General features: G+C 40.8%; 58 non-coding genes across 58 annotated transcripts in view; all 58 read left to right on the forward strand.

Annotated features, from left to right (window-relative positions):
• trnas-aga (transfer RNA serine (anticodon AGA)) overlaps positions 1 to 4 on the forward strand; it is an 82-nt gene extending 78 nt beyond the window's left edge. The window contains exon 1 of the tRNA in view: positions 1 to 4. This exon is cut by the window's left edge and continues 78 nt beyond it. This is a non-coding gene — a tRNA (tRNA-Ser).
• Positions 5 to 259: 255 nt separating this feature from the next.
• Positions 260 to 331, forward strand: trnaa-ugc (transfer RNA alanine (anticodon UGC)). The gene has a single exon. It is a non-coding gene; the product is annotated as a tRNA-Ala (tRNA).
• A 241-nt stretch (positions 332 to 572) lies between these two features.
• trnas-aga (transfer RNA serine (anticodon AGA)) lies at positions 573 to 654 on the forward strand. The gene has a single exon. It is a non-coding gene; the product is annotated as a tRNA-Ser (tRNA).
• Positions 655 to 921: 267 nt separating this feature from the next.
• On the forward strand, positions 922 to 1,003 carry trnas-aga (transfer RNA serine (anticodon AGA)). Its single transcript has one exon. It is a non-coding gene; the product is annotated as a tRNA-Ser (tRNA).
• Positions 1,004 to 1,258: 255 nt separating this feature from the next.
• On the forward strand, positions 1,259 to 1,330 carry trnaa-ugc (transfer RNA alanine (anticodon UGC)). Its single transcript has one exon. It is a non-coding gene; the product is annotated as a tRNA-Ala (tRNA).
• A 282-nt stretch (positions 1,331 to 1,612) lies between these two features.
• trnas-aga (transfer RNA serine (anticodon AGA)) lies at positions 1,613 to 1,694 on the forward strand. The gene has a single exon. It is a non-coding gene; the product is annotated as a tRNA-Ser (tRNA).
• Positions 1,695 to 1,945: 251 nt separating this feature from the next.
• Positions 1,946 to 2,017, forward strand: trnaa-agc (transfer RNA alanine (anticodon AGC)). The gene has a single exon. It is a non-coding gene; the product is annotated as a tRNA-Ala (tRNA).
• A 618-nt stretch (positions 2,018 to 2,635) lies between these two features.
• trnaa-ugc (transfer RNA alanine (anticodon UGC)) lies at positions 2,636 to 2,707 on the forward strand. Its single transcript has one exon. It is a non-coding gene; the product is annotated as a tRNA-Ala (tRNA).
• Positions 2,708 to 2,987: 280 nt separating this feature from the next.
• On the forward strand, positions 2,988 to 3,069 carry trnas-aga (transfer RNA serine (anticodon AGA)). Its single transcript has one exon. It is a non-coding gene; the product is annotated as a tRNA-Ser (tRNA).
• Positions 3,070 to 3,324: 255 nt separating this feature from the next.
• trnaa-ugc (transfer RNA alanine (anticodon UGC)) lies at positions 3,325 to 3,396 on the forward strand. Its single transcript has one exon. It is a non-coding gene; the product is annotated as a tRNA-Ala (tRNA).
• A 282-nt stretch (positions 3,397 to 3,678) lies between these two features.
• On the forward strand, positions 3,679 to 3,760 carry trnas-aga (transfer RNA serine (anticodon AGA)). The gene has a single exon. It is a non-coding gene; the product is annotated as a tRNA-Ser (tRNA).
• A 251-nt stretch (positions 3,761 to 4,011) lies between these two features.
• On the forward strand, positions 4,012 to 4,083 carry trnaa-agc (transfer RNA alanine (anticodon AGC)). The gene has a single exon. It is a non-coding gene; the product is annotated as a tRNA-Ala (tRNA).
• Positions 4,084 to 4,701: 618 nt separating this feature from the next.
• Positions 4,702 to 4,773, forward strand: trnaa-ugc (transfer RNA alanine (anticodon UGC)). The gene has a single exon. It is a non-coding gene; the product is annotated as a tRNA-Ala (tRNA).
• Positions 4,774 to 5,055: 282 nt separating this feature from the next.
• Positions 5,056 to 5,137, forward strand: trnas-aga (transfer RNA serine (anticodon AGA)). The gene has a single exon. It is a non-coding gene; the product is annotated as a tRNA-Ser (tRNA).
• A 251-nt stretch (positions 5,138 to 5,388) lies between these two features.
• Positions 5,389 to 5,460, forward strand: trnaa-agc (transfer RNA alanine (anticodon AGC)). The gene has a single exon. It is a non-coding gene; the product is annotated as a tRNA-Ala (tRNA).
• Positions 5,461 to 5,742: 282 nt separating this feature from the next.
• trnas-aga (transfer RNA serine (anticodon AGA)) lies at positions 5,743 to 5,824 on the forward strand. Its single transcript has one exon. It is a non-coding gene; the product is annotated as a tRNA-Ser (tRNA).
• Positions 5,825 to 6,075: 251 nt separating this feature from the next.
• Positions 6,076 to 6,147, forward strand: trnaa-ugc (transfer RNA alanine (anticodon UGC)). The gene has a single exon. It is a non-coding gene; the product is annotated as a tRNA-Ala (tRNA).
• A 242-nt stretch (positions 6,148 to 6,389) lies between these two features.
• On the forward strand, positions 6,390 to 6,471 carry trnas-aga (transfer RNA serine (anticodon AGA)). The gene has a single exon. It is a non-coding gene; the product is annotated as a tRNA-Ser (tRNA).
• Positions 6,472 to 6,722: 251 nt separating this feature from the next.
• Positions 6,723 to 6,794, forward strand: trnaa-ugc (transfer RNA alanine (anticodon UGC)). The gene has a single exon. It is a non-coding gene; the product is annotated as a tRNA-Ala (tRNA).
• A 614-nt stretch (positions 6,795 to 7,408) lies between these two features.
• On the forward strand, positions 7,409 to 7,480 carry trnaa-ugc (transfer RNA alanine (anticodon UGC)). Its single transcript has one exon. It is a non-coding gene; the product is annotated as a tRNA-Ala (tRNA).
• Positions 7,481 to 7,721: 241 nt separating this feature from the next.
• trnas-aga (transfer RNA serine (anticodon AGA)) lies at positions 7,722 to 7,803 on the forward strand. Its single transcript has one exon. It is a non-coding gene; the product is annotated as a tRNA-Ser (tRNA).
• A 251-nt stretch (positions 7,804 to 8,054) lies between these two features.
• On the forward strand, positions 8,055 to 8,126 carry trnaa-ugc (transfer RNA alanine (anticodon UGC)). Its single transcript has one exon. It is a non-coding gene; the product is annotated as a tRNA-Ala (tRNA).
• Positions 8,127 to 8,407: 281 nt separating this feature from the next.
• On the forward strand, positions 8,408 to 8,489 carry trnas-aga (transfer RNA serine (anticodon AGA)). Its single transcript has one exon. It is a non-coding gene; the product is annotated as a tRNA-Ser (tRNA).
• A 251-nt stretch (positions 8,490 to 8,740) lies between these two features.
• Positions 8,741 to 8,812, forward strand: trnaa-ugc (transfer RNA alanine (anticodon UGC)). Its single transcript has one exon. It is a non-coding gene; the product is annotated as a tRNA-Ala (tRNA).
• A 281-nt stretch (positions 8,813 to 9,093) lies between these two features.
• trnas-aga (transfer RNA serine (anticodon AGA)) lies at positions 9,094 to 9,175 on the forward strand. The gene has a single exon. It is a non-coding gene; the product is annotated as a tRNA-Ser (tRNA).
• A 255-nt stretch (positions 9,176 to 9,430) lies between these two features.
• trnaa-ugc (transfer RNA alanine (anticodon UGC)) lies at positions 9,431 to 9,502 on the forward strand. The gene has a single exon. It is a non-coding gene; the product is annotated as a tRNA-Ala (tRNA).
• Positions 9,503 to 9,745: 243 nt separating this feature from the next.
• Positions 9,746 to 9,827, forward strand: trnas-aga (transfer RNA serine (anticodon AGA)). The gene has a single exon. It is a non-coding gene; the product is annotated as a tRNA-Ser (tRNA).
• Positions 9,828 to 10,078: 251 nt separating this feature from the next.
• Positions 10,079 to 10,150, forward strand: trnaa-ugc (transfer RNA alanine (anticodon UGC)). The gene has a single exon. It is a non-coding gene; the product is annotated as a tRNA-Ala (tRNA).
• Positions 10,151 to 10,764: 614 nt separating this feature from the next.
• trnaa-ugc (transfer RNA alanine (anticodon UGC)) lies at positions 10,765 to 10,836 on the forward strand. The gene has a single exon. It is a non-coding gene; the product is annotated as a tRNA-Ala (tRNA).
• A 240-nt stretch (positions 10,837 to 11,076) lies between these two features.
• Positions 11,077 to 11,158, forward strand: trnas-aga (transfer RNA serine (anticodon AGA)). The gene has a single exon. It is a non-coding gene; the product is annotated as a tRNA-Ser (tRNA).
• Positions 11,159 to 11,413: 255 nt separating this feature from the next.
• On the forward strand, positions 11,414 to 11,485 carry trnaa-ugc (transfer RNA alanine (anticodon UGC)). Its single transcript has one exon. It is a non-coding gene; the product is annotated as a tRNA-Ala (tRNA).
• A 574-nt stretch (positions 11,486 to 12,059) lies between these two features.
• Positions 12,060 to 12,131, forward strand: trnaa-ugc (transfer RNA alanine (anticodon UGC)). Its single transcript has one exon. It is a non-coding gene; the product is annotated as a tRNA-Ala (tRNA).
• Positions 12,132 to 12,412: 281 nt separating this feature from the next.
• trnas-aga (transfer RNA serine (anticodon AGA)) lies at positions 12,413 to 12,494 on the forward strand. The gene has a single exon. It is a non-coding gene; the product is annotated as a tRNA-Ser (tRNA).
• A 251-nt stretch (positions 12,495 to 12,745) lies between these two features.
• On the forward strand, positions 12,746 to 12,817 carry trnaa-ugc (transfer RNA alanine (anticodon UGC)). Its single transcript has one exon. It is a non-coding gene; the product is annotated as a tRNA-Ala (tRNA).
• A 281-nt stretch (positions 12,818 to 13,098) lies between these two features.
• Positions 13,099 to 13,180, forward strand: trnas-aga (transfer RNA serine (anticodon AGA)). The gene has a single exon. It is a non-coding gene; the product is annotated as a tRNA-Ser (tRNA).
• Positions 13,181 to 13,435: 255 nt separating this feature from the next.
• Positions 13,436 to 13,507, forward strand: trnaa-ugc (transfer RNA alanine (anticodon UGC)). The gene has a single exon. It is a non-coding gene; the product is annotated as a tRNA-Ala (tRNA).
• Positions 13,508 to 13,748: 241 nt separating this feature from the next.
• Positions 13,749 to 13,830, forward strand: trnas-aga (transfer RNA serine (anticodon AGA)). Its single transcript has one exon. It is a non-coding gene; the product is annotated as a tRNA-Ser (tRNA).
• Positions 13,831 to 14,434: 604 nt separating this feature from the next.
• On the forward strand, positions 14,435 to 14,516 carry trnas-aga (transfer RNA serine (anticodon AGA)). Its single transcript has one exon. It is a non-coding gene; the product is annotated as a tRNA-Ser (tRNA).
• A 251-nt stretch (positions 14,517 to 14,767) lies between these two features.
• trnaa-ugc (transfer RNA alanine (anticodon UGC)) lies at positions 14,768 to 14,839 on the forward strand. Its single transcript has one exon. It is a non-coding gene; the product is annotated as a tRNA-Ala (tRNA).
• Positions 14,840 to 15,120: 281 nt separating this feature from the next.
• Positions 15,121 to 15,202, forward strand: trnas-aga (transfer RNA serine (anticodon AGA)). Its single transcript has one exon. It is a non-coding gene; the product is annotated as a tRNA-Ser (tRNA).
• Positions 15,203 to 15,457: 255 nt separating this feature from the next.
• On the forward strand, positions 15,458 to 15,529 carry trnaa-ugc (transfer RNA alanine (anticodon UGC)). The gene has a single exon. It is a non-coding gene; the product is annotated as a tRNA-Ala (tRNA).
• A 574-nt stretch (positions 15,530 to 16,103) lies between these two features.
• On the forward strand, positions 16,104 to 16,175 carry trnaa-agc (transfer RNA alanine (anticodon AGC)). The gene has a single exon. It is a non-coding gene; the product is annotated as a tRNA-Ala (tRNA).
• A 281-nt stretch (positions 16,176 to 16,456) lies between these two features.
• On the forward strand, positions 16,457 to 16,538 carry trnas-aga (transfer RNA serine (anticodon AGA)). Its single transcript has one exon. It is a non-coding gene; the product is annotated as a tRNA-Ser (tRNA).
• A 251-nt stretch (positions 16,539 to 16,789) lies between these two features.
• trnaa-ugc (transfer RNA alanine (anticodon UGC)) lies at positions 16,790 to 16,861 on the forward strand. Its single transcript has one exon. It is a non-coding gene; the product is annotated as a tRNA-Ala (tRNA).
• Positions 16,862 to 17,317: 456 nt separating this feature from the next.
• Positions 17,318 to 17,389, forward strand: trnaa-ugc (transfer RNA alanine (anticodon UGC)). Its single transcript has one exon. It is a non-coding gene; the product is annotated as a tRNA-Ala (tRNA).
• Positions 17,390 to 18,007: 618 nt separating this feature from the next.
• Positions 18,008 to 18,079, forward strand: trnaa-ugc (transfer RNA alanine (anticodon UGC)). Its single transcript has one exon. It is a non-coding gene; the product is annotated as a tRNA-Ala (tRNA).
• Positions 18,080 to 18,657: 578 nt separating this feature from the next.
• On the forward strand, positions 18,658 to 18,729 carry trnaa-ugc (transfer RNA alanine (anticodon UGC)). Its single transcript has one exon. It is a non-coding gene; the product is annotated as a tRNA-Ala (tRNA).
• Positions 18,730 to 19,011: 282 nt separating this feature from the next.
• Positions 19,012 to 19,093, forward strand: trnas-aga (transfer RNA serine (anticodon AGA)). Its single transcript has one exon. It is a non-coding gene; the product is annotated as a tRNA-Ser (tRNA).
• A 251-nt stretch (positions 19,094 to 19,344) lies between these two features.
• trnaa-agc (transfer RNA alanine (anticodon AGC)) lies at positions 19,345 to 19,416 on the forward strand. Its single transcript has one exon. It is a non-coding gene; the product is annotated as a tRNA-Ala (tRNA).
• Positions 19,417 to 19,697: 281 nt separating this feature from the next.
• trnas-aga (transfer RNA serine (anticodon AGA)) lies at positions 19,698 to 19,779 on the forward strand. Its single transcript has one exon. It is a non-coding gene; the product is annotated as a tRNA-Ser (tRNA).
• A 255-nt stretch (positions 19,780 to 20,034) lies between these two features.
• On the forward strand, positions 20,035 to 20,106 carry trnaa-ugc (transfer RNA alanine (anticodon UGC)). The gene has a single exon. It is a non-coding gene; the product is annotated as a tRNA-Ala (tRNA).
• A 282-nt stretch (positions 20,107 to 20,388) lies between these two features.
• Positions 20,389 to 20,470, forward strand: trnas-aga (transfer RNA serine (anticodon AGA)). Its single transcript has one exon. It is a non-coding gene; the product is annotated as a tRNA-Ser (tRNA).
• Positions 20,471 to 20,721: 251 nt separating this feature from the next.
• On the forward strand, positions 20,722 to 20,793 carry trnaa-agc (transfer RNA alanine (anticodon AGC)). Its single transcript has one exon. It is a non-coding gene; the product is annotated as a tRNA-Ala (tRNA).
• A 281-nt stretch (positions 20,794 to 21,074) lies between these two features.
• trnas-aga (transfer RNA serine (anticodon AGA)) lies at positions 21,075 to 21,156 on the forward strand. Its single transcript has one exon. It is a non-coding gene; the product is annotated as a tRNA-Ser (tRNA).
• A 251-nt stretch (positions 21,157 to 21,407) lies between these two features.
• trnaa-ugc (transfer RNA alanine (anticodon UGC)) lies at positions 21,408 to 21,479 on the forward strand. The gene has a single exon. It is a non-coding gene; the product is annotated as a tRNA-Ala (tRNA).
• Positions 21,480 to 21,719: 240 nt separating this feature from the next.
• Positions 21,720 to 21,801, forward strand: trnas-aga (transfer RNA serine (anticodon AGA)). Its single transcript has one exon. It is a non-coding gene; the product is annotated as a tRNA-Ser (tRNA).
• A 941-nt stretch (positions 21,802 to 22,742) lies between these two features.
• On the forward strand, positions 22,743 to 22,814 carry trnaa-ugc (transfer RNA alanine (anticodon UGC)). Its single transcript has one exon. It is a non-coding gene; the product is annotated as a tRNA-Ala (tRNA).
• A 281-nt stretch (positions 22,815 to 23,095) lies between these two features.
• trnas-aga (transfer RNA serine (anticodon AGA)) lies at positions 23,096 to 23,177 on the forward strand. The gene has a single exon. It is a non-coding gene; the product is annotated as a tRNA-Ser (tRNA).
• The last annotated feature ends 97 nt before the right edge of the window (positions 23,178 to 23,274 follow it).

Consider the following 23,274-nt stretch of genomic DNA (forward strand, 5'->3'; position numbering starts at 1 on the left):
AACGAAGTTGACTGTAGAGCTTTCTGGTCCCACCGCAGAGTCATTTTTTGATATTCATACCTTAACGTGTGCAGTCCCACTTTGAAACTCCAAATTCACAAGGATTTTTATTTAAAGTGATGCATTCAGTCTTCCCAAGTTAGCTTTTCTTAGGTTTTCTTAGTTAGGTTTTCCCTTGGAAACGTCTCCATTCATTGTTTTTTACTCACACTTCTTCCTTTATATACGAGAAAACAAAGTAATTTTTGGCAGTTGTGCAGGGGATGTAGCTCAGTGGTAGAGCGCATGCTTTGCATGTATGAGGTCCTGGGTTCAATCCCCAGCATCTCCATTAGATATTATGCGCAAATTTAATAAGTGTTTCAGGTAAGTCGTGGGGAAATGTCATGATAAGAGGAGCCATCAAATATACCGTCCAACAAGGAAAAAAAGCACCAACGGTAATTTACCAAGTAAAAACCACACCCTTACCTTATTATGTGTGTTCCAGAATTATTCACATGGCAGTCTTTATATACGCCACTTAGCCAGTGTCTGATATTGGCAAAAGTCAATTTATCCAGTTTTTATGCGTTGTTGTGGCCGAGAGGTTAAGGCGATGGACTAGAAATCCATTGGGGTCTCCCCGCGCAGGTTCGAGTCCTGCCAGCAACGAAGTTGACTGTAGAGCTTTCTGGTCCCACCGCAGAGTCATTTTTTGATATTCATACCTTAACGTGTGCAGTCCCACTTTGAAACTCCAAATTCACAAGGATTTTTATTTAAAGTGATGCATTCAGTCTTCCCAAGTTAGCTTTTTGCCAGTCATAGTAGGTTTTCCCTTGTATTCACTTCAAGAATTATTCACATGGCAGTCTTTGTATAAGCCACTTAGCCAGTGTCTGATATTAGCAAAATTCAATTTATTTTTAGTTTTTATGTGTTGTTGTGGCCGAGAGGTTAAGGCGATGGACTAGAAATCCATTGGGGTCTCCCCGCGCAGGTTCGAGTCCTGCCAGCAACGAAGTTGACTGTAGAGCTTTCTGGTCCCACCGCAGAGTCATTTTTTGATATTCATACCTTAACGTGTGCAATCCCACTTTGAAACTCCAAATTCACAAGGATTTTTATTTAAAGTGATGCATTCAGTCTTCCCAAGTTAGCTTTTCTTAGGTTTTCTTAGTTAGGTTTTCCCTTGGAAACGTCTCCATTTATTGTTTTTTACTCACACTTCTTCCTTTATATACGAGAAAACAAAGTAATTTTTGGCAGTTGTGCAGGGGATGTAGCTCAGTGGTAGAGCGCATGCTTTGCATGTATGAGGTCCTGGGTTCAATCCCCAGCATCTCCATTAGATATTATGCGCAAATTTAATAAGTGTTTCAGGTAAGTCGTGGGGAAATGTCATGATAAGAGGAGCCATCAAATATACCGTCCAACAAGGAAAAAAAGCACCAACGGTAATTTACCAAGTAAAAACCACACCCTTACCTTATTATGTGTGTTCCAGAATTATTCACATGGCAGTCTTTATATACGCCACTTCCAGAATTATTCACATGGCAGTCTTTGTATAAGCCACTTAGCCAGTGTCTGATATTAGCAAAATTCAATTTATTTTTAGTTTTTATGTGTTGTTGTGGCCGAGAGGTTAAGGCGATGGACTAGAAATCCATTGGGGTCTCCCCGCGCAGGTTCGAGTCCTGCCAGCAACGAAGTTGACTGTAGAGCTTTCTGGTCCCACCGCAGAGTCATTTTTTCATATTCATACCTTAACGTGTGCAGTCCCACTTTGAAACTCCAAATTCACAAGGATTTTTATTTAAAGTGATGCATTCAGTCTTCCCAAGTTAGCTTTTTGCCAGTCATAGTAGGTTTTCCCTTGGAAACGTCTCCATTCATTGTTTTTTTCTCACACTTCTTCCTTTATATACGCAAAAACAAAGTAATTTTTGGAATTTGTGCAGGGGATGTAGCTCAGTGGTAGAGCGCATGCTTAGCATGTATGAGGTCCTGGGTTCAATCCCCGGCATCTCCATTAGATATTATGCGCAAATTTAAAAGGTTTTCAGGTAAGTCGTGGGGAAATGTCATGATAAGAGGAGCCATCAAATATACCGTCCAACAAGGGAAAAAAGCACCAACGGTAATTTACCAAGTAAAAACCACACCCTTACCTTATTATGTGTGTTCCAGAATTATTCACATGGCAGTTTTTATATACGCCACTTCCAGAATTATTCACATGGCAGTCTTTGTATAAGCCACTTAGCCAGTGTCTGATATTAGCAAAATTCAATTTACTTTTAGTTTTTATGTGTTGTTGTGGCCGAGAGGTTAAGGCGATGGACTAGAAATCCATTGGGGTCTCCACGCGCAGGTTCGAGTCCTGCCAGCAACGAAGTTGACTGTAGAGCTTTCTGGTCCCACCGCAGAGTCATTTTTTGATATTCATACCTTAACGTGTGCAGTCCCACTTTGAAACTCCAAATTCACAAGGATTTTTATTTAAAGTGATGCATTCAGTCTTCCCAAGTTAGCTTTTCTTAGGTTTTCTTAGTTAGGTTTTCCCTTGGAAACGTCTCCATTCATTGTTTTTTACTCACACTTCTTCCTTTATATACGAGAAAACAAAGTAATTTTTGGCAGTTGTGCAGGGGATGTAGCTCAGTGGTAGAGCGCATGCTTTGCATGTATGAGGTCCTGGGTTCAATCCCCAGCATCTCCATTAGATATTATGCGCAAATTTAATAAGTGTTTCAGGTAAGTCGTGGGGAAATGTCATGATAAGAGGAGCCATCAAATATACCGTCCAACAAGGAAAAAAAGCACCAACGGTAATTTACCAAGTAAAAACCACACCCTTACCTTATTATGTGTGTTCCAGAATTATTCACATGGCAGTCTTTATATACGCCACTTCCAGAATTATTCACATGGCAGTCTTTATATACGCCACTTAGCCAGTGTCTGATATTGGCAAAAGTCAATTTATCCAGTTTTTATGCGTTGTTGTGGCCGAGAGGTTAAGGCGATGGACTAGAAATCCATTGGGGTCTCCCCGCGCAGGTTCGAGTCCTGCCAGCAACGAAGTTGACTGTAGAGCTTTCTGGTCCCACCGCAGAGTCATTTTTTGATATTCATACCTTAACGTGTGCAGTCCCACTTTGAAACTCCAAATTCACAAGGATTTTTATTTAAAGTGATGCATTCAGTCTTCCCAAGTTAGCTTTTCTTAGGTTTTCTTAGTTAGGTTTTCCCTTGGAAACGTCTCCATTCATTGTTTTTTACTCACACTTCTTCCTTTATATACGAGAAAACAAAGTAATTTTTGGCAGTTGTGCAGGGGATGTAGCTCAGTGGTAGAGCGCATGCTTTGCATGTATGAGGTCCTGGGTTCAATCCCCAGCATCTCCATTAGATATTATGCGCAAATTTAATAAGTGTTTCAGGTAAGTCGTGGGGAAATGTCATGATAAGAGGAGCCATCAAATATACCGTCCAACAAGGAAAAAAAGCACCAACGGTAATTTACCAAGTAAAAACCACACCCTTACCTTATTATGTGTGTTCCAGAATTATTCACATGGCAGTCTTTATATACGCCACTTCCAGAATTATTCACATGGCAGTCTTTGTATAAGCCACTTAGCCAGTGTCTGATATTAGCAAAATTCAATTTATTTTTAGTTTTTATGTGTTGTTGTGGCCGAGAGGTTAAGGCGATGGACTAGAAATCCATTGGGGTCTCCCCGCGCAGGTTCGAGTCCTGCCAGCAACGAAGTTGACTGTAGAGCTTTCTGGTCCCACCGCAGAGTCATTTTTTCATATTCATACCTTAACGTGTGCAGTCCCACTTTGAAACTCCAAATTCACAAGGATTTTTATTTAAAGTGATGCATTCAGTCTTCCCAAGTTAGCTTTTTGCCAGTCATAGTAGGTTTTCCCTTGGAAACGTCTCCATTCATTGTTTTTTTCTCACACTTCTTCCTTTATATACGCAAAAACAAAGTAATTTTTGGAATTTGTGCAGGGGATGTAGCTCAGTGGTAGAGCGCATGCTTAGCATGTATGAGGTCCTGGGTTCAATCCCCGGCATCTCCATTAGATATTATGCGCAAATTTAAAAGGTTTTCAGGTAAGTCGTGGGGAAATGTCATGATAAGAGGAGCCATCAAATATACCGTCCAACAAGGGAAAAAAGCACCAACGGTAATTTACCAAGTAAAAACCACACCCTTACCTTATTATGTGTGTTCCAGAATTATTCACATGGCAGTTTTTATATACGCCACTTCCAGAATTATTCACATGGCAGTCTTTGTATAAGCCACTTAGCCAGTGTCTGATATTAGCAAAATTCAATTTACTTTTAGTTTTTATGTGTTGTTGTGGCCGAGAGGTTAAGGCGATGGACTAGAAATCCATTGGGGTCTCCACGCGCAGGTTCGAGTCCTGCCAGCAACGAAGTTGACTGTAGAGCTTTCTGGTCCCACCGCAGAGTCATTTTTTGATATTCATACCTTAACGTGTGCAGTCCCACTTTGAAACTCCAAATTCACAAGGATTTTTATTTAAAGTGATGCATTCAGTCTTCCCAAGTTAGCTTTTCTTAGGTTTTCTTAGTTAGGTTTTCCCTTGGAAACGTCTCCATTCATTGTTTTTTACTCACACTTCTTCCTTTATATACGAGAAAACAAAGTAATTTTTGGCAGTTGTGCAGGGGATGTAGCTCAGTGGTAGAGCGCATGCTTTGCATGTATGAGGTCCTGGGTTCAATCCCCAGCATCTCCATTAGATATTATGCGCAAATTTAATAAGTGTTTCAGGTAAGTCGTGGGGAAATGTCATGATAAGAGGAGCCATCAAATATACCGTCCAACAAGGAAAAAAAGCACCAACGGTAATTTACCAAGTAAAAACCACACCCTTACCTTATTATGTGTGTTCCAGAATTATTCACATGGCAGTCTTTATATACGCCACTTCCAGAATTATTCACATGGCAGTCTTTGTATAAGCCACTTAGCCAGTGTCTGATATTAGCAAAATTCAATTTATTTTTAGTTTTTATGTGTTGTTGTGGCCGAGAGGTTAAGGCGATGGACTAGAAATCCATTGGGGTCTCCCCGCGCAGGTTCGAGTCCTGCCAGCAACGAAGTTGACTGTAGAGCTTTCTGGTCCCACCGCAGAGTCATTCTTTGATATTCATACCTTAACGTGTGCAGTCCCACTTTGAAACTCCAAATTCACAAGGATTTTTATTTAAAGTGATGCATTCAGTCTTCCCAAGTTAGCTTTTTGCCAGTCATAGTAGGTTTTCCCTTGGAAACGTCTCCATTCATAGTTTTTTTCTCACACTTCTTCCTTTATATACGCAAAAACAAAGTAATTTTTGGCAGTTGTGCAGGGGATGTAGCTCAGTGGTAGAGCGCATGCTTAGCATGTATGAGGTCCTGGGTTCAATCCCCGGCATCTCCATTAGATATTATGCGCAAATTTAAAAGGTTTTCAGGTAAGTCGTGGGGAAATGTCATGATAAGAGGAGCCATCAAATAAACCGTCCAATAAAGGGAAAAAAGCACCAACGGTAATTTAGCAAGTAAAAACCACACCCTTACCTTATTATGTGTGTTCCAGATTTATTCACATGGCAGTCTTTATATACGCCACTTCCAGAATTATTCACATGGCAGTCTTTGTATAAGCCACTTAGCCAGTGTCTGATATTAGCAAAATTCAATTTATTTTTAGTTTTTATGTGTTGTTGTGGCCGAGAGGTTAAGGCGATGGACTAGAAATCCATTGGGGTCTCCCCGCGCAGGTTCGAGTCCTGCCAGCAACGAAGTTGACTGTAGAGCTTTCTGGTCCCACCGCAGAGTCATTCTTTGATATTCATACCTTAACGTGTGCAGTCCCACTTTGAAACTCCAAATTCACAAGGATTTTTATTTAAAGTGATGCATTCAGTCTTCCCAAGTTAGCTTTTTGCCAGTCATAGTAGGTTTTCCCTTGGAAACGTCTCCATTCATTGTTTTTTTCTCACACTTCTTCCTTTATATACGCAAAAACAAAGTAATTTTTGGAAATTGTGCAGGGGATGTAGCTCAGTGGTAGAGCGCATGCTTTGCATGTATGAGGTCCTGGGTTCAATCCCCAGCATCTCCATTAGACATTATGCGCAAATTTAAAAGGTTTTCAGGTAAGTCGTGGGGAAATGTCATGATAAGAGGAGCCATCAAATATACCGTCCAACAAGGGAAAAAAGCACCAACGGTAATTTACCAAGTAAAAACCACACCCTTACCTTATTATGTGTGTTCCAGAATTATTCACACGGCAGTCTTTATATAAGCCACTTAGCCAGTGTCTGATATTAGCAAAATTCAATTTACTTTTAGTTTTTATGTGTTGTTGTGGCCGAGAGGTTAAGGCGATGGACTAGAAATCCATTGGGGTCTCCCCGCGCAGGTTCGAGTCCTGCCAGCAACGAAGTTGACTGTAGAGCTTTCTGGTCCCACCGCAGAGTCATTCTTTGATATTCATACCTTGACGTGTGCAGTCCCACTTTGAAACTCCAAATTCACAAGGATTTTTATTTAAAGTGATGCATTCAGTCTTCCCAAGTTAGCTTTTTGACAGTCATAGTAGGTTTTCCCTTGGAAACGTCTCCATTCATTGTTTTTTTCTCACACTTCTTCCTTTATATACGCAAAAACAAAGTAATTTTTGGCAGTTGTGCAGGGGGTGTAGCTCAGTGGTAGAGCGCATGCTTTGCATGTATGAGGTCCTGGGTTCAATCCCCGGCATCTCCATTAGATATTATGCGCAAATTTAAAAGGTTTTCAGGTAAGTCGTGGGGAAATGTCATGATAAGAGGAGCCATCAAATATACCGTCCAACAAGGGAAAAAAGCACCAACGGTAATTTACCTAGTAAAAACCAAACCCATACCTTATTATGTGTGTTCCAGAATTATTCACATGGCAGTCTTTATATACGCCACTTCCAGAATTATTCACATGGCAGTCTTTGTATAAGCCACTTAGCCAGTGTCTGATATTAGCAAAATTCAATTTATTTTTAGTTTTTATGTGTTGTTGTGGCCGAGAGGTTAAGGCGATGGACTAGAAATCCATTGGGGTCTCCTCGTGCAGGTTCGAGTCCTGCCAGCAACGAAGTTGACTGTAGAGCTTTCTGGTCCCACCGCAGAGTCATTTTTTCATATTCATACCTTAACGTGTGCAGTCCCACTTTGAAACTCCAAATTCACAAGGATTTTTATTTAAAGTGATGCATTCAGTCTTCCCAAGTTAGCTTTTTGCCAGTCATAGTAGGTTTTCCCTTGGAAACGTCTCCATTCATTGTTTTTTACTCACACTTCTTCCTTTATATACGAGAAAACAAAGTAATTTTTGGCAGTTGTGCAGGGGATGTAGCTCAGTGGTAGAGCGCATGCTTTGCATGTATGAGGTCCTGGGTTCAATCTCCAGCATCTCCATTAGATATTATGCGCAAATTTAATAAGTGTTTCAGGTAAGTCGTGGGGAAATGTCATGATAAGAGGAGCCATCAAATATACCGTCCAACAATGAAAAAAAGCACCAACGGTAATTTACCAAGTAAAAACCACACCCTTACCTTATTATGTGTGTTCCAGAATTATTCACATGGCAGTCTTTATATACGCCACTTAGCCAGTGTCTGATATTGGCAAAAGTCAATTTATCCAGTTTTTATGTGTTGTTGTGGCCGAGAGGTTAAGGCGATGGACTAGAAATCCATTGGGGTCTCCCCGCGCAGGTTCGAGTCCTGCCAGCAACGAAGTTGACTGTAGAGCTTTCTGGTCCCACCGCAGAGTCATTTTTTGATATTCATACCTTAACGTGTGCAGTCCCACTTTGAAACTCAAAATTCACAAGGATTTTTATTTAAAGTGATGCATTCAGTCTTCCCAAGTTAGCTTTTTGCCAGTCATAGTAGGTTTTCCCCTGGAAACGTCTCCATTCATTGTTTTTTTCTCACACTTCTTCCTTTATATACGCAAAAACAAAGTAATTTTTGGCAGTTGTGCAGGGGGTGTAGCTCAGTGGTAGAGCGCATGCTTTGCATGTATGAGGTCATGGGTTCAATCCCCGGCATCTCCATTAGATATTATGCGCAAATTTAAAAGGTTTTCAGGTAAGTCGTGGGGAAATGTCATGATAAGAGGAGCCATCAAATATACCGTCCAACAAGGGAAAAAAGCACCAACGGTAATTTACCTAGTAAAAACCAAACCCTTACCTTATTATGTGTGTTCCAGAATTATTCACATGGCAGTCTTTATATACGCCACTTCCAGAATTATTCACATGGCAGTCTTTGTATAAGCCACTTAGCCAGTGTCTGATATTAGCAAAATTCAATTTATTTTTAGTTTTTATGTGTTGTTGTGGCCGAGAGGTTAAGGCGATGGACTAGAAATCCATTGGGGTCTCCCCGCGCAGGTTCGAGTCCTGCCAGCAACGAAGTTGACTGTAGAGCTTTCTGGTCCCACCGCAGAGTCATTTTTTGATATTCATACCTTAACGTGTGCAGTCCCACTTTGAAACTCCAAATTCACAAGGATTTTTATTTAAAGTGATGCATTCAGTCTTCCCAAGTTAGCTTTTTGCCAGTCATAGTAGGTTTTCCCTTGGAAACGTCTCCATTCATTGTTTTTTTCTCACACTTCTTCCTTTATATACGCAAAAACAAAGTAATTTTTGGCAGTTGTGCAGGGGGTGTAGCTCAGTGGTAGAGCGCATGCTTTGCATGTATGAGGTCCTGGGTTCAATCCCCGGCATCTCCATTAGATATTATGCGCAAATTTAAAAGGTTTTCAGGTAAGTCGTGGGGAAATGTCATGATAAGAGGAGCCATCAAATATACCGTCCAACAAGGGAAAAAAGCACCAACGGTAATTTACCTAGTAAAAACCAAACCCTTACCTTATTATGTGTGTTCCAGAATTATTCACATGGCAGTCTTTATATACGCCACTTCCAGAATTATTCACATGGCAGTCTTTGTATAAGCCACTTAGCCAGTGTCTGATATTAGCAAAATTCAATTTATTTTTAGTTTTTACTTGTTGTTGTGGCCGAGAGGTTAAGGCGATGGACTAGAAATCCATTGGGGTCTCCCCGCGCAGGTTCGAGTCCTGCCAGCAACGAAGTTGACTGTAGAGCTTTCTGGTCCCACCGCAGAGTCATTTTTTCATATTCATACCTTAACGTGTGCAGTCCCACTTTGAAACTCCAAATTCACAAGGATTTTTATTTAAAGTGATGCATTCAGTCTTCCCAAGTTAGCTTTTCTTAGGTTTTCTTAGTTAGGTTTTCCCTTGGAAACGTCTCCATTCATTGTTTTTTACTCACACTTCTTCCTTTATATACGAGAAAACAAAGTAATTTTTGGCAGTTGTGCAGGGGATGTAGCTCAGTGGTAGAGCGCATGCTTTGCATGTATGAGGTCCTGGGTTCAATCTCCAGCATCTCCATTAGATATTATGCGCAAATTTAATAAGTGTTTCAGGTAAGTCGTGGGGAAATGTCATGATAAGAGGAGCCATCAAATATACCGTCCAACAAGGGAAAAAAGCACCAACGGTAATTTACCAAGTAAAAACCACACCCTTACCTTATTATGTGTGTTCCAGAATTATTCACACGGCAGTCTTTATATAAGCCACTTAGCCAGTGTCTGATATTAGCAAAATTCAATTTACTTTTAGTTTTTATGTGTTGTTGTGGCCGAGAGGTTAAGGCGATGGACTAGAAATCCATTGGGGTCTCCCCGCGCAGGTTCGAGTCCTGCCAGCAACGAAGTTGACTGTAGAGCTTTCTGGTCCCACCGCAGAGTCATTCTTTGATATTCATACCTTGACGTGTGCAGTCCCACTTTGAAACTCCAAATTCACAAGGATTTTTATTTAAAGTGATGCATTCAGTCTTCCCAAGTTAGCTTTTTGACAGTCATAGTAGGTTTTCCCTTGGAAACGTCTCCATTCATTGTTTTTTTCTCACACTTCTTCCTTTATATACGCAAAAACAAAGTAATTTTTGGCAGTTGTGCAGGGGGTGTAGCTCAGTGGTAGAGCGCATGCTTTGCATGTATGAGGTCCTGGGTTCAATCCCCGGCATCTCCATTAGATATTATGCGCAAATTTAAAAGGTTTTCAGGTAAGTCGTGGGGAAATGTCATGATAAGAGGAGCCATCAAATATACCGTCCAACAAGGGAAAAAAGCACCAACGGTAATTTACCTAGTAAAAACCAAACCCATACCTTATTATGTGTGTTCCAGAATTATTCACATGGCAGTCTTTATATACGCCACTTCCAGAATTATTCACATGGCAGTCTTTGTATAAGCCACTTAGCCAGTGTCTGATATTAGCAAAATTCAATTTATTTTTAGTTTTTATGTGTTGTTGTGGCCGAGAGGTTAAGGCGATGGACTAGAAATCCATTGGGGTCTCCTCGTGCAGGTTCGAGTCCTGCCAGCAACGAAGTTGACTGTAGAGCTTTCTGGTCCCACCGCAGAGTCATTTTTTCATATTCATACCTTAACGTGTGCAGTCCCACTTTGAAACTCCAAATTCACAAGGATTTTTATTTAAAGTGATGCATTCAGTCTTCCCAAGTTAGCTTTTTGCCAGTCATAGTAGGTTTTCCCTTGGAAACGTCTCCATTCATTGTTTTTTTCTCACACTTCTTCCTTTATATACGCAAAAACAAAGTAATTTTTGGCAGTTGTGCAGGGGGTGTAGCTCAGTGGTAGAGCGCATGCTTTGCATGTATGAGGTCCTGGGTTCAATCCCCGGCATCTCCATTAGATATTATGCGCAAATTTAAAAGGTTTTCAGGTAAGTCGTGGGGAAATGTCATGATAAGAGGAGCCATCAAATATACCGTCCAACAAGGGAAAAAAGCACCAACGGTAATTTAGCAAGTAAAAACCACACCCTTACCTTATTATGTGTGTTCCAGAATTATTCACATGGCAGTCTTTATATACGCCACTTAGCCAGTGTCTGATATTGGCAAAAGTCAATTTATCCAGTTTTTATCCGTTGTTGTGGCCGAGAGGTTAAGGCGATGGACTAGAAATCCATTGGGGTCTCCCCGCGCAGGTTCGAGTCCTGCCAGCAACGAAGTTGACTGTAGAGCTTTCTGGTCCCACCGCAGAGTCATTTTTTGATATTCATACCTTAACGTGTGCAGTCCCACTTTGAAACTCCAAATTCACAAGGATTTTTATTTAAAGTGATGCATTCAGTCTTCCCAAGTTAGCTTTTCTTAGGTTTTCTTAGTTAGGTTTTCCCTTGGAAACGTCTCCATTCATTGTTTTTTACTCACACTTCTTCCTTTATATACGAGAAAACAAAGTAATTTTTGGCAGTTGTGCAGGGGATGTAGCTCAGTGGTAGAGCGCATGCTTTGCATGTATGAGGTCCTGGGTTCAATCTCCAGCATCTCCATTAGATATTATGCGCAAATTTAATAAGTGTTTCAGGTAAGTCGTGGGGAAATGTCATGATAAGAGGAGCCATCAAATATACCGTCCAACAAGGAAAAAAAGCACCAACGGTAATTTACCAAGTAAAAACCACACCCTTACCTTATTATGTGTGTTCCAGAATTATTCACATGGCAGTCTTTATATACGCCACTTAGCCAGTGTCTGATATTGGCAAAAGTCAATTTATCCAGTTTTTATGTGTTGTTGTGGCCGAGAGGTTAAGGCGATGGACTAGAAATCCATTGGGGTCTCCCCGCGCAGGTTCGAGTCCTGCCACCAACGAAGTTGACTGTAGAGCTTTCTGGTCCCACCGCAGAGTCATTTTTTGATATTCATACCTTAACGTGTGCAGTCCCACTTTGAAACTCAAAATTCACAAGGATTTTTATTTAAAGTGATGCATTCAGTCTTCCCAAGTTAGCTTTTTGCCAGTCATAGTAGGTTTTCCCCTGGAAACGTCTCCATTCATTGTTTTTTTCTCACACTTCTTCCTTTATATACGCAAAAACAAAGTAATTTTTGGCAGTTGTGCAGGGGGTGTAGCTCAGTGGTAGAGCGCATGCTTTGCATGTATGAGGTCATGGGTTCAATCCCCGGCATCTCCATTAGATATTATGCGCAAATTTAAAAGGTTTTCAGGTAAGTCGTGGGGAAATGTCATGATAAGAGGAGCCATCAAATATACCGTCCAACAAGGGAAAAAAGCACCAACGGTAATTTACCTAGTAAAAACCAAACCCTTACCTTATTATGTGTGTTCCAGAATTATTCACATGGCAGTCTTTATATACGCCACTTCCAGAATTATTCACATGGCAGTCTTTGTATAAGCCACTTAGCCAGTGTCTGATATTAGCAAAATTCAATTTATTTTTAGTTTTTATGTGTTGTTGTGGCCGAGAGGTTAAGGCGATGGACTAGAAATCCATTGGGGTCTCCCCGCGCAGGTTCGAGTCCTGCCAGCAACGAAGTTGACTGTAGAGCTTTCTGGTCCCACCGCAGAGTCATTTTTTGATATTCATACCTTAACGTGTGCAGTCCCACTTTGAAACTCCAAATTCACAAGGATTTTTATTTAAAGTGATGCATTCAGTCTTCCCAAGTTAGCTTTTTGCCAGTCATAGTAGGTTTTCCCTTGGAAACGTCTCCATTCATTGTTTTTTTCTCACACTTCTTCCTTTATATACGCAAAAACAAAGTAATTTTTGGCAGTTGTGCAGGGGGTGTAGCTCAGTGGTAGAGCGCATGCTTTGCATGTATGAGGTCCTGGGTTCAATCCCCGGCATCTCCATTAGATATTATGCGCAAATTTAAAAGGTTTTCAGGTAAGTCGTGGGGAAATGTCATGATAAGAGGAGCCATCAAATATACCGTCCAACAAGGGAAAAAAGCACCAACGGTAATTTACCTAGTAAAAACCAAACCCTTACCTTATTATGTGTGTTCCAGAATTATTCACATGGCAGTCTTTATATACGCCACTTCCAGAATTATTCACATGGCAGTCTTTGTATAAGCCACTTAGCCAGTGTCTGATATTAGCAAAATTCAATTTATTTTTAGTTTTTACTTGTTGTTGTGGCCGAGAGGTTAAGGCGATGGACTAGAAATCCATTGGGGTCTCCCCGCGCAGGTTCGAGTCCTGCCAGCAACGAAGTTGACTGTAGAGCTTTCTGGTCCCACCGCAGAGTCATTTTTTCATATTCATACCTTAACGTGTGCAGTCCCACTTTGAAACTCCAAATTCACAAGGATTTTTATTTAAAGTGATGCATTCAGTCTTCCCAAGTTAGCTTTTCTTAGGTTTTCTTAGTTAGGTTTTCCCTTGGAAACGTCTCCATTCATTGTTTTTTACTCACACTTCTTCCTTTATATACGAGAAAACAAAGTAATTTTTGGCAGTTGTGCAGGGGATGTAGCTCAGTGGTAGAGCGCATGCTTTGCATGTATGAGGTCCTGGGTTCAATCTCCAGCATCTCCATTAGATATTATGCGCAAATTTAATAAGTGTTTCAGGTAAGTCGTGGGGAAATGTCATGATAAGAGGAGCCATCAAATATACCGTCCAACAAGGAAAAAAAGCACCAACGGTAATTTACCAAGTAAAAACCACACCCTTACCTTATTATGTGTGTTCCAGAATTATTCACATGGCAGTCTTTATATACGCCACTTAGCCAGTGTCTGATATTGGCAAAAGTCAATTTATCCAGTTTTTATGTGTTGTTGTGGCCGAGAGGTTAAGGCGATGGACTAGAAATCCATTGGGGTCTCCCCGCGCAGGTTCGAGTCCTGCCAGCAACGAAGTTGACTGTAGAGCTTTCTGGTCCCACCGCAGAGTCATTTTTTGATATTCATACCTAAACGTGTGCAGTCCCACTTTGAAACTCAAAATTCACAAGGATTTTTATTTAAAGTGATGCATTCAGTCTTCCCAAGTTAGCTTTTTGCCAGTCATAGTAGGTTTTCCCCTGGAAACGTCTCCATTCATTGTTTTTTTCTCACACTTCTTCCTTTATATACGCAAAAACAAAGTAATTTTTGGCAGTTGTGCACGGGGTGTAGCTCAGTGGTAGAGCGCATGCTTTGCATGTATGAGGTCCTGGGTTCAATCCCCGGCATCTCCATTAGATATTATGCGCAAATTTAAAAGGTTTTCAGGTAAGTCGTGGGGAAATGTCATGATAAGAGGAGCCATCAAATATACCGTCCAACAAGGGAAAAAAGCACCAACGGTAATTTACCTAGTAAAAACCAAACCCTTACCTTATTATGTGTGTTCCAGAATTATTCACATGGCAGTCTTTATATACGCCACTTCCAGAATTATTCACATGGCAGTCTTTGTATAAGCCACTTAGCCAGTGTCTGATATTAGCAAAATTCAATTTATTTTTAGTTTTTATGTGTTGTTGTGGCCGAGAGGTTAAGGCGATGGACTAGAAATCCATTGGGGTCTCCCCGCGCAGGTTCGAGTCCTGCCAGCAACGAAGTTGACTGTAGAGCTTTCTGGTCCCACCGCAGAGTCATTTTTTGATATTCATACCTTAACGTGTGCAGTCCCACTTTGAAACTCCAAATTCACAAGGATTTTTATTTAAAGTGATGCATTCAGTCTTCCCAAGTTAGCTTTTTGCCAGTCATAGTAGGTTTTCCCTTGGAAACGTCTCCATTCATTGTTTTTTTCTCACACTTCTTCCTTTATATACGCAAAAACAAAGTAATTTTTGGCAGTTGTGCAGGGGGTGTAGCTCAGTGGTAGAGCGCATGCTTTGCATGTATGAGGTCCTGGGTTCAATCCCCGGCATCTCCATTAGATATTATGCGCAAATTTAAAAGGTTTTCAGGTAAGTCGTGGGGAAATGTCATGATAAGAGGAGCCATCAAATATACCGTCCAACAAGGGAAAAAAGCACCAACGGTAATTTACCTAGTAAAAACCAAACCCTTACCTTATTATGTGTGTTCCAGAATTATTCACATGGCAGTCTTTATATACGCCACTTCCAGAATTATTCACATGGCAGTCTTTGTATAAGCCACTTAGCCAGTGTCTGATATTAGCAAAATTCAATTTATTTTTAGTTTTTACTTGTTGTTGTGGCCGAGAGGTTAAGGCGATGGACTAGAAATCCATTGGGGTCTCCCCGCGCAGGTTCGAGTCCTGCCAGCAACGAAGTTGACTGTAGAGCTTTCTGGTCCCACCGCAGAGTCATTTTTTCATATTCATACCTTAACGTGTGCAGTCCCACTTTGAAACTCCAAATTCACAAGGATTTTTATTTAAAGTGATGCATTCAGTCTTCCCAAGTTAGCTTTTCTTAGGTTTTCTTAGTTAGGTTTTCCCTTGGAAACGTCTCCATTCATTGTTTTTTACTCACACTTCTTCCTTTATATACGCGAAAACAAAGTAATTTTTGGCAGTTGTGCAGGGGATGTAGCTCTGTGGTAGAGCGCATGCTTTGCATGTATGAGGTCCTGGGTTCAATCCCCAGCATCTCCATTAGATATTATGCGCAAATTTAATAAGTGTTTCAGGTAAGTCGTGGGGAAATGTCATGATAAGAGGAGCCATCAAATATACCGTCCAACAAGGAAAAAAAGCACCAACGGTAATTTACCAAGTAAAAACCACACCCTTACCTTATTATGTGTGTTCCAGAATTATTCACATGGCAGTCTTTATATACGCCACTTAGCCAGTGTCTGATATTGGCAAAAGTCAATTTATACAGTTTTTATGGGTTGTTGTGGCCGAGAGGTTAAGGCGATTGACTAGAAATCCATTGGGGTCTCCCCGCGCAGGTTCGAGTCCTGCCAGCAACGAAGTTGACTGTAGAGCTTTCTGGTCCCACCGCAGAGTCATTTTTTGATATTCATACCTTAACGTGTGCAGTCCCACTTTGAAACTCCAAATTCACAAGGATTTTTATTTAAAGTGATGCATTCAGTCTTCCCAAGTTAGCTTTTTGCCAGTCATAGTAGGTTTTCCCTTGGAAACGTCTCCATTCATTGTTTTTTTCTCACACTTCTTCCTTTATATACGCAAAAACAAAGTAATTTTTGGAATTTGTGCAGGGGATGTAGCTCAGTGGTAGAGCGCATGCTTAGCATGTATGAGGTCCTGGGTTCAATCCCCGGCATCTCCATTAGATATTATGCGCAAATTTAAAAGGTTTTCAGGTAAGTCGTGGGGAAATGTCATGATAAGAGGAGCCATCAAATATACCGTCCAACAAGGGAAAAAAGCACCAACGGTAATTTACCAAGTAAAAACCACACCCTTACCTTATTATGTGTGTTCCAGAATTATTCACATGGCAGTTTTTATATACGCCACTTCCAGAATTATTCACATGGCAGTCTTTGTATAAGCCACTTAGCCAGTGTCTGATATTAGCAAAATTCAATTTATTTTTAGTTTTTATGTGTTGTTGTGGCCGAGAGGTTAAGGCGATGGACTAGAAATCCATTGGGGTCTCCCCGCGCAGGTTCGAGTCCTGCCAGCAACGAAGTTGACTGTAGAGCTTTCTGGTCCCACCGCAGAGTCATTTTTTGATATTCATACCTTAACGTGTGCAGTCCCACTTTGAAACTCCAAATTCACAAGGATTTTTATTTAAAGTGATGCATTCAGTCTTCCCAAGTTAGCTTTTTGCCAGTCATAGTAGGTTTTCCCTTGGAAACGTCTCCATTCATTGTTTTTTTCTCACACTTCTTCCTTTATATACGCAAAAACAAAGTAATTTTTGGAATTTGTGCAGGGGATGTAGCTCAGTGGTAGAGCGCATGCTTTGCACGTATGAGGTCCTGGGTTCAACCCCCAGCATCTCCATTAGACATTATGCGCAAATTTAAAAGGTTTTCAGGTAAGTCGTGGGTAAATGTCATGATAAGAGGAGCCATCAAATATACCGTCCAACAAGGGAAAAAAGCACCAACGGTAATTTACCAAGTAAAAACCACACCCTTACCTTATTATGTGTGTTCCAGAATTATTCACATGGCAGTCTTTATATACGCCACTTAGCCAGTGTCTGATATTGGCAAAAGTCAATTTATCCAGTTTTTATGCGTTGTTGTGGCCGAGAGGTTAAGGCGATGGACTAGAAATCCATGGGGGTCTCCCTGCGCAGGTTCGAGCAACGAAGTTGACTGTAGAGCTTTCTCTCAAGTTAGCTTTTTGCCAGTCATAGTAGGTTTTCCCTTGGAAACGTCTCCATTCATTGTTTTTTTCTCACACTTCTTCCTTTATATACGCAAAAACGAAGTAATTTTTGGCAGTTGTGCAGGGGGTGTAGCTCAGTGGTAGAGCGCATGCTTTGCATGTATGAGGTCCTGGGTTCAATCCCCGGCATCTCCATTAGATATTATGCGCAAATTTAAAAGGTTTTCAGGTAAGTCGTGGGGAAATGTCATGATAAGAGGAGCCATCAAATATACCGTCCAACAAGGGAAAAAAGCACCAACGGTAATTTACCTAGTAAAAACCAAACCCTTACCTTATTATGTGTTTTCCAGAATTATTCACATGGCAGTCTTTATATACGCCACTTCCAGAATTATTCACATGGCAGTCTTTGTATAAGCCACTTAGCCAGTGTCTGATATTAGCGAAATTCAATTTATTTTTAGTTTTTATGTGTTGTTGTGGCCGAGAGGTTAAGGCGATGGACTAGAAATCCATTGGGGTCTCCCTGCGCAGGTTCGAGTCCTGCCAGCAACGAAGTTGACTGTAGAGCTTTCTGGTCCCACCGCAGAGTCATTTTTTGATATTCATACCTTAACGTGTGCAGTCCCACTTTGAAACTCCAAATTCACAAGGATTTTTATTTAAAGTGATGCATTCAGTCTTCCCAAGTTAGCTTTTCTTAGGTTTTCTTAGTTAGGTTTTCCCTTAGAAACGTCTCCATTCATTGTTTTTTACTCACACTTCTTCCTTTATATACGCGAAAACAAAGTAATTTTTGGCAGTTGTGCAGGGGATGTAGCTCAGTGGTAGAGCGCATGCTTTGCATGTATGAGGTCCTGGGTTCAATCCCCAGCATCTCCATTAGATATTATGCGCAAATTTAATAAGTGTTTCAGGTAAGTCGTGGGGAAATGTCATGATAAGAGGAGCCATCAAATATACCGTCCAACAAGGAAAAAAAGCACCAACGGTAATTTACCAAGTAAAAACCACACCCTTACCTTATTATGTGTGTTCCAGAATTATTCACATGGCAGTCTTTATATACGCCACTTAGCCAGTGTCTGATATTGGCAAAAGTCAATTTATCCAGTTTTTATGCGTTGTTGTGGCCGAGAGGTTAAGGCGATGGACTAGAAATCCATTGGGGTCTCCCCGCGCAGGTTCGGGTCCTGCCAGCAACGGAGTTGACTGTAGAGCTTTCTGGTCCCACCGCAGAGTCATTTTTTGATGTTCATACCTTAACGTGTGCAGTCCCACTTTGAAACTCCAAATTCACAAGGATTTTTATTTAAAGTGATGCATTCAGTCTTCCCAAGTTAGCTTTTCTTAGGTTTTCTTAGTTAGGTTTTCCCTTGGAAACGTCTCCATTCATTGTTTTTTACTCACACTTCTTCCTTTATATACGAGAAAACAAAGTGATTTTTGGCAGTTTTGCAGGGGATGTAGCTCAGTGGTAGAGCGCATGCTTTGCATGTATGAGGTCCTGGGTTCAATCCCCAGCATCTCCATTAGATATTATGCGCAAATTTAATAAGTGTTTCAGGTAAGTCGTGGGGAAATGTCATGATAAGAGGAGCCATCAAATATACCGTCCAACAAGGAAAAAAAGCACCAACGGTAATTTACCAAGTAAAAACCACACCCTTACCTTATTATGTGTGTTCCAGAATTATTCACATGGCAGTCTTTATATACGCCACTTCCAGAATTATTCACATGGCAGTCTTTGTATAAGCCACTTAGCCAGTGTCTGATATTAGCAAAATTCAATTTATTTTTAGTTTTTATGTGTTGTTGTGGCCGAGAGGTTAAGGCGATGGACTAGAAATCCATTGGGGTCTCCCCGCGCAGGTTCGAGTCCTGCCAGCAACGAAGTTGACTGTAGAGCTTTCTGGTCCCACCGCAGAGTCATTTTTTCATATTCATACCTTAACGTGTGCAGTCCCACTTTGAAACTCCAAATTCACAAGGATTTTTATTTAAAGTGATGCATTCAGTCTTCCCAAGTTAGCTTTTTGCCAGTCATAGTAGGTTTTCCCTTGGAAACGTCTCCATTCATTGTTTTTTTCTCACACTTCTTCCTTTATATACGCAAAAACAAAGTAATTTTTGGAATTTGTGCAGGGGATGTAGCTCAGTGGTAGAGCGCATGCTTAGCATGTATGAGGTCCTGGGTTCAATCCCCGGCATCTCCATTAGATATTATGCGCAAATTTAAAAGGTTTTCAGGTAAGTCGTGGGGAAATGTCATGATAAGAGGAGCCATCAAATATACCGTCCAACAAGGGAAAAAAGCACCAACGGTAATTTACCAAGTAAAAACCACACCCTTACCTTATTATGTGTGTTCCAGAATTATTCACATGGCAGTTTTTATATACGCCACTTCCAGAATTATTCACATGGCAGTCTTTGTATAAGCCACTTAGCCAGTGTCTGATATTAGCGAAATTCAATTTACTTTTAGTTTTTATGTGTTGTTGTGGCCGAGAGGTTAAGGCGATGGACTAGAAATCCATTGGGGTCTCCCCGCGCAGGTTCGAGTCCTGCCAGCAACGAAGTTGACTGTAGAGCTTTCTGGTCCCACCGCAGAGTCATTTTTTGATATTCATACCTTAACGTGTGCAGTCCCACTTTGAAACTCCAAATTCACAAGGATTTTTATTTAAAGTGATGCATTCAGTCTTCCCAAGTTAGCTTTTCTTAGGTTTTCTTAGTTAGGTTTTCCCTTGGAAACGTCTCCATTCATTGTTTTTTACTCACACTTCTTCCTTTATATACGAGAAAACAAAGTAATTTTTGGCAGTTGTGCAGGGGATGTAGCTCAGTGGTAGAGCGCATGCTTTGCATGTATGAGGTCCTGGGTTCAATCCCCAGCATCTCCATTAGATATTATGCGCAAATTTAATAAGTGTTTCAGGTAAGTCGTGGGGAAATGTCATGATAAGAGGAGCCATCAAATATACCGTCCAACAAGGAAAAAAAGCACCAACGGTAATTTACCAAGTAAAAACCACACCCTTACCTTATTATGTGTGTTCCAGAATTATTCACATGGCAGTTTTTATATACGCCACTTCCAGAATTATTCACATGGCAGTCTTTGTATAAGCCACTTAGCCAGTGTCTGATATTAGCAAGATTCAATTTATTTTTAGTTTTTATGTGTTGTTGTGGCCGAGAGGTTAAGGCGATGGACTAGAAATCCATTGGGGTCTCCCCGCGCAGGTTCGAGTCCTGCCAGCAACGAAGTTGACTGTAGAGCTTTCTGGTCCCACCGCAGAGTCATTTTTTGATATTCATACCTTAACGTGTGCAGTCCCACTTTGAAACTCCAAATTCACAAGGATTTTTATTTAAAGTGATGCATTTAGTCTTCCCAAGTTAGCTTTTTGCCAGTCATAGTAGGTTTTCCCTTGGAAACGTCTCCATTCATTGTTTTTTTCTCACACTTCTTCCTTTATATACGAAAAAACAAAGTAATTTTTGGAATTTGTGCAGGGGATGTAGCTCAGTGGTAGAGCGCATGCTTAGCATGTATGAGGTCCTGGGTTCAATCCCTGGCATCTTCATTAGATATTATGCGCAAATTTAAAAGGTTTTCAGGTAAGTCGTGGGGAAATGTCATGATAAGAGGAGCCATCAAATATACCGTCCAACAAGGGAAAAAAGCACCAACGGTAATTTACCAAGTAAAAACCACACCCTTACCTTATTATGTGTGTTCCAGAATTATTCACATGGCAGTCTTTATATACGCCACTTCCAGAATTATTCACATGGCAGTCTTTGTATAAGCCACTTAGCCAGTGTCTGATATTAGCAAAATTCAATTTATTTTTAGTTTTTATGTGTTGTTGTGGCCGAGAGGTTAAGGCGATGGACTAGAAATCCATTGGGGTCTCCCCGCGCAGGTTCGAGTCCTGCCAGCAACGAAGTTGACTGTAGAGCTTTCTGGTCCCACCGCAGAGTCATTCTTTGATATTCATACCTTAACGTGTGCAGTCCCACTTTGAAACTCCAAATTCACAAGGATTTTTATTTAAAGTGATGCATTCAGTCTTCCCAAGTTAGCTTTTTGCCAGTCATAGTAGGTTTTCCCTTGGAAACGTCTCCATTCATTGTTTTTTTCTCACACTTCTTCCTTTATATACGCAAAAACAAAGTAATTTTTGGAATTTGTGCAGGGGATGTAGCTCAGTGGTAGAGCGCATGCTTTGCATGTATGAGGTCCTGGGTTCAACCCCCAGCATCTCCATTAGACATTATGCGCAAATTTAAAAGGTTTTCAGGTAAGTCGTGGGTAAATGTCATGATAAGAGGAGCCATCAAATATACCGTCCAACAAGGGAAAAAAGCACCAACGGTAATTTACCAAGTAAAAACCACACCCTTACCTTATTATGTGTGTTCCAGAATTATTCACATGGCAGTCTTTATATACGCCACTTAGCCAGTGTCTGATATTGGCAAAAGTCAATTTATCCAGTTTTTATGCGTTGTTGTGGCCGAGAGGTTAAGGCGATGGACTAGAAATCCATTGGGGTCTCCCCGCGCAGGTTCGAGTCCTGCCAGCAACGAAGTTGACTGTAGAGCTTTCTGGTCCCACCGCAGAGTCATTTTTTGATATTCATACCTTAACGTGTGCAGTCCCACTTTGAAACTCCAAATTCACAAGGATTTTTATTTAAAGTGATGCATTCAGTCTTCCCAAGTTAGCTTTTTGCCAGTCATAGTAGGTTTTCCCTTGGAAACGTCTCCATTCATTGTTTTTTTCTCACACTTCTTCCTTTATATACGCAAAAACAAAGTAATTTTTGGCAGTTGTGCAGGGGCTGTAGCTCAGTGGTAGAGCGCATGCTTTGCATGTATGAGGTCCTGGGTTCAATCTCCGGCATCTCCATTAGATATTATGCGCAAATTTAAAAGGTTTTCAGGTAAGTCGTGGGGAAATGTCATGATAAGAGGAGCCATCAAATATACCGTCCAACAAGGGAAATAAGCACCAACGGTAATTTACCTAGTAAAAACCAAACCCTTACCTTATTATGTGTGTTCCAGAATTATTCACATGGCAGTCTTTATATACGCCACTTCCAGAATTATTCACATGGCAGTCTTTGTATAAGCCACTTAGCCAGTGTCTGATATTAGCAAAATTCAATTTATTTTTAGTTTTTATGTGTTGTTGTGGCCGAGAGGTTAAGGCGATTGACTAGAAATCCATTGGGGTCTCCCCGCGCAGGTTCGAGTCCTGCCAGCAACGAAGTTGACTGCAGAGCTTTCTGGTCCCACCGCAGAGTCATTTTTTGATATTCATACCTTAACGTGTGCAGTCCCACTTTGAAACTCCAAATTCACAAGGATTTTTATTTAAAGTGATGCATTCAGTCTTCCCAAGTTAGCTTTTCTTAGGTTTTCTTAGTTAGGTTTTCCCTTGGAAACGTCTCCATTCATTGTTTTTTACTCACACTTCTTCCTTTATATACGCAAAAACAAAGTAATTTTTGGAATTTGTGCAGGGGATGTAGCTCAGTGGTAGAGCGCATGCTTTGCATGTATGAGGTCCTGGGTTCAATCCCCAGCATCTCCATTAGATATTATGCGCAAATTTAAAAGGTTTTCAGGTAAGTCGTGGGGAAATGTCATGATAAGAGGAGCCATCAAATATACCGTCCAACAAGGGAAAAAAGCACCAACGGTAATTTAGCAAGTAAAAACCACACCCTTACCTTATTATGTGTGTTCCAGAATTATTCACATGGCAGTCTTTATATACGCCACTTCCAGAATTATTCACATGGCAGTCTTTGTATAAGCCACTTAGCCAGTGTCTGATATTAGCAAAATTCAATTTATTTTTAGTTTTTACTTGTTGTTGTGGCCGAGAGGTTAAGGCGATGGACTAGAAATCCATTGGGGTCTCCCCGCGCAGGTTCGAGTCCTGCCAGCAACGAAGTTGACTGTAGAGCTTTCTGGTCCCACCGCAGAGTCATTTTTTCATATTCATACCTTAACGTGTGCAGTCCCACTTTGAAACTCCAAATTCACAA

This window comes from Gasterosteus aculeatus, chromosome 5 (assembly GCF_964276395.1).
Source record: "Gasterosteus aculeatus chromosome 5, fGasAcu3.hap1.1, whole genome shotgun sequence".
Classification (NCBI taxonomy): domain Eukaryota; kingdom Metazoa; phylum Chordata; class Actinopteri; order Perciformes; family Gasterosteidae; genus Gasterosteus; species Gasterosteus aculeatus.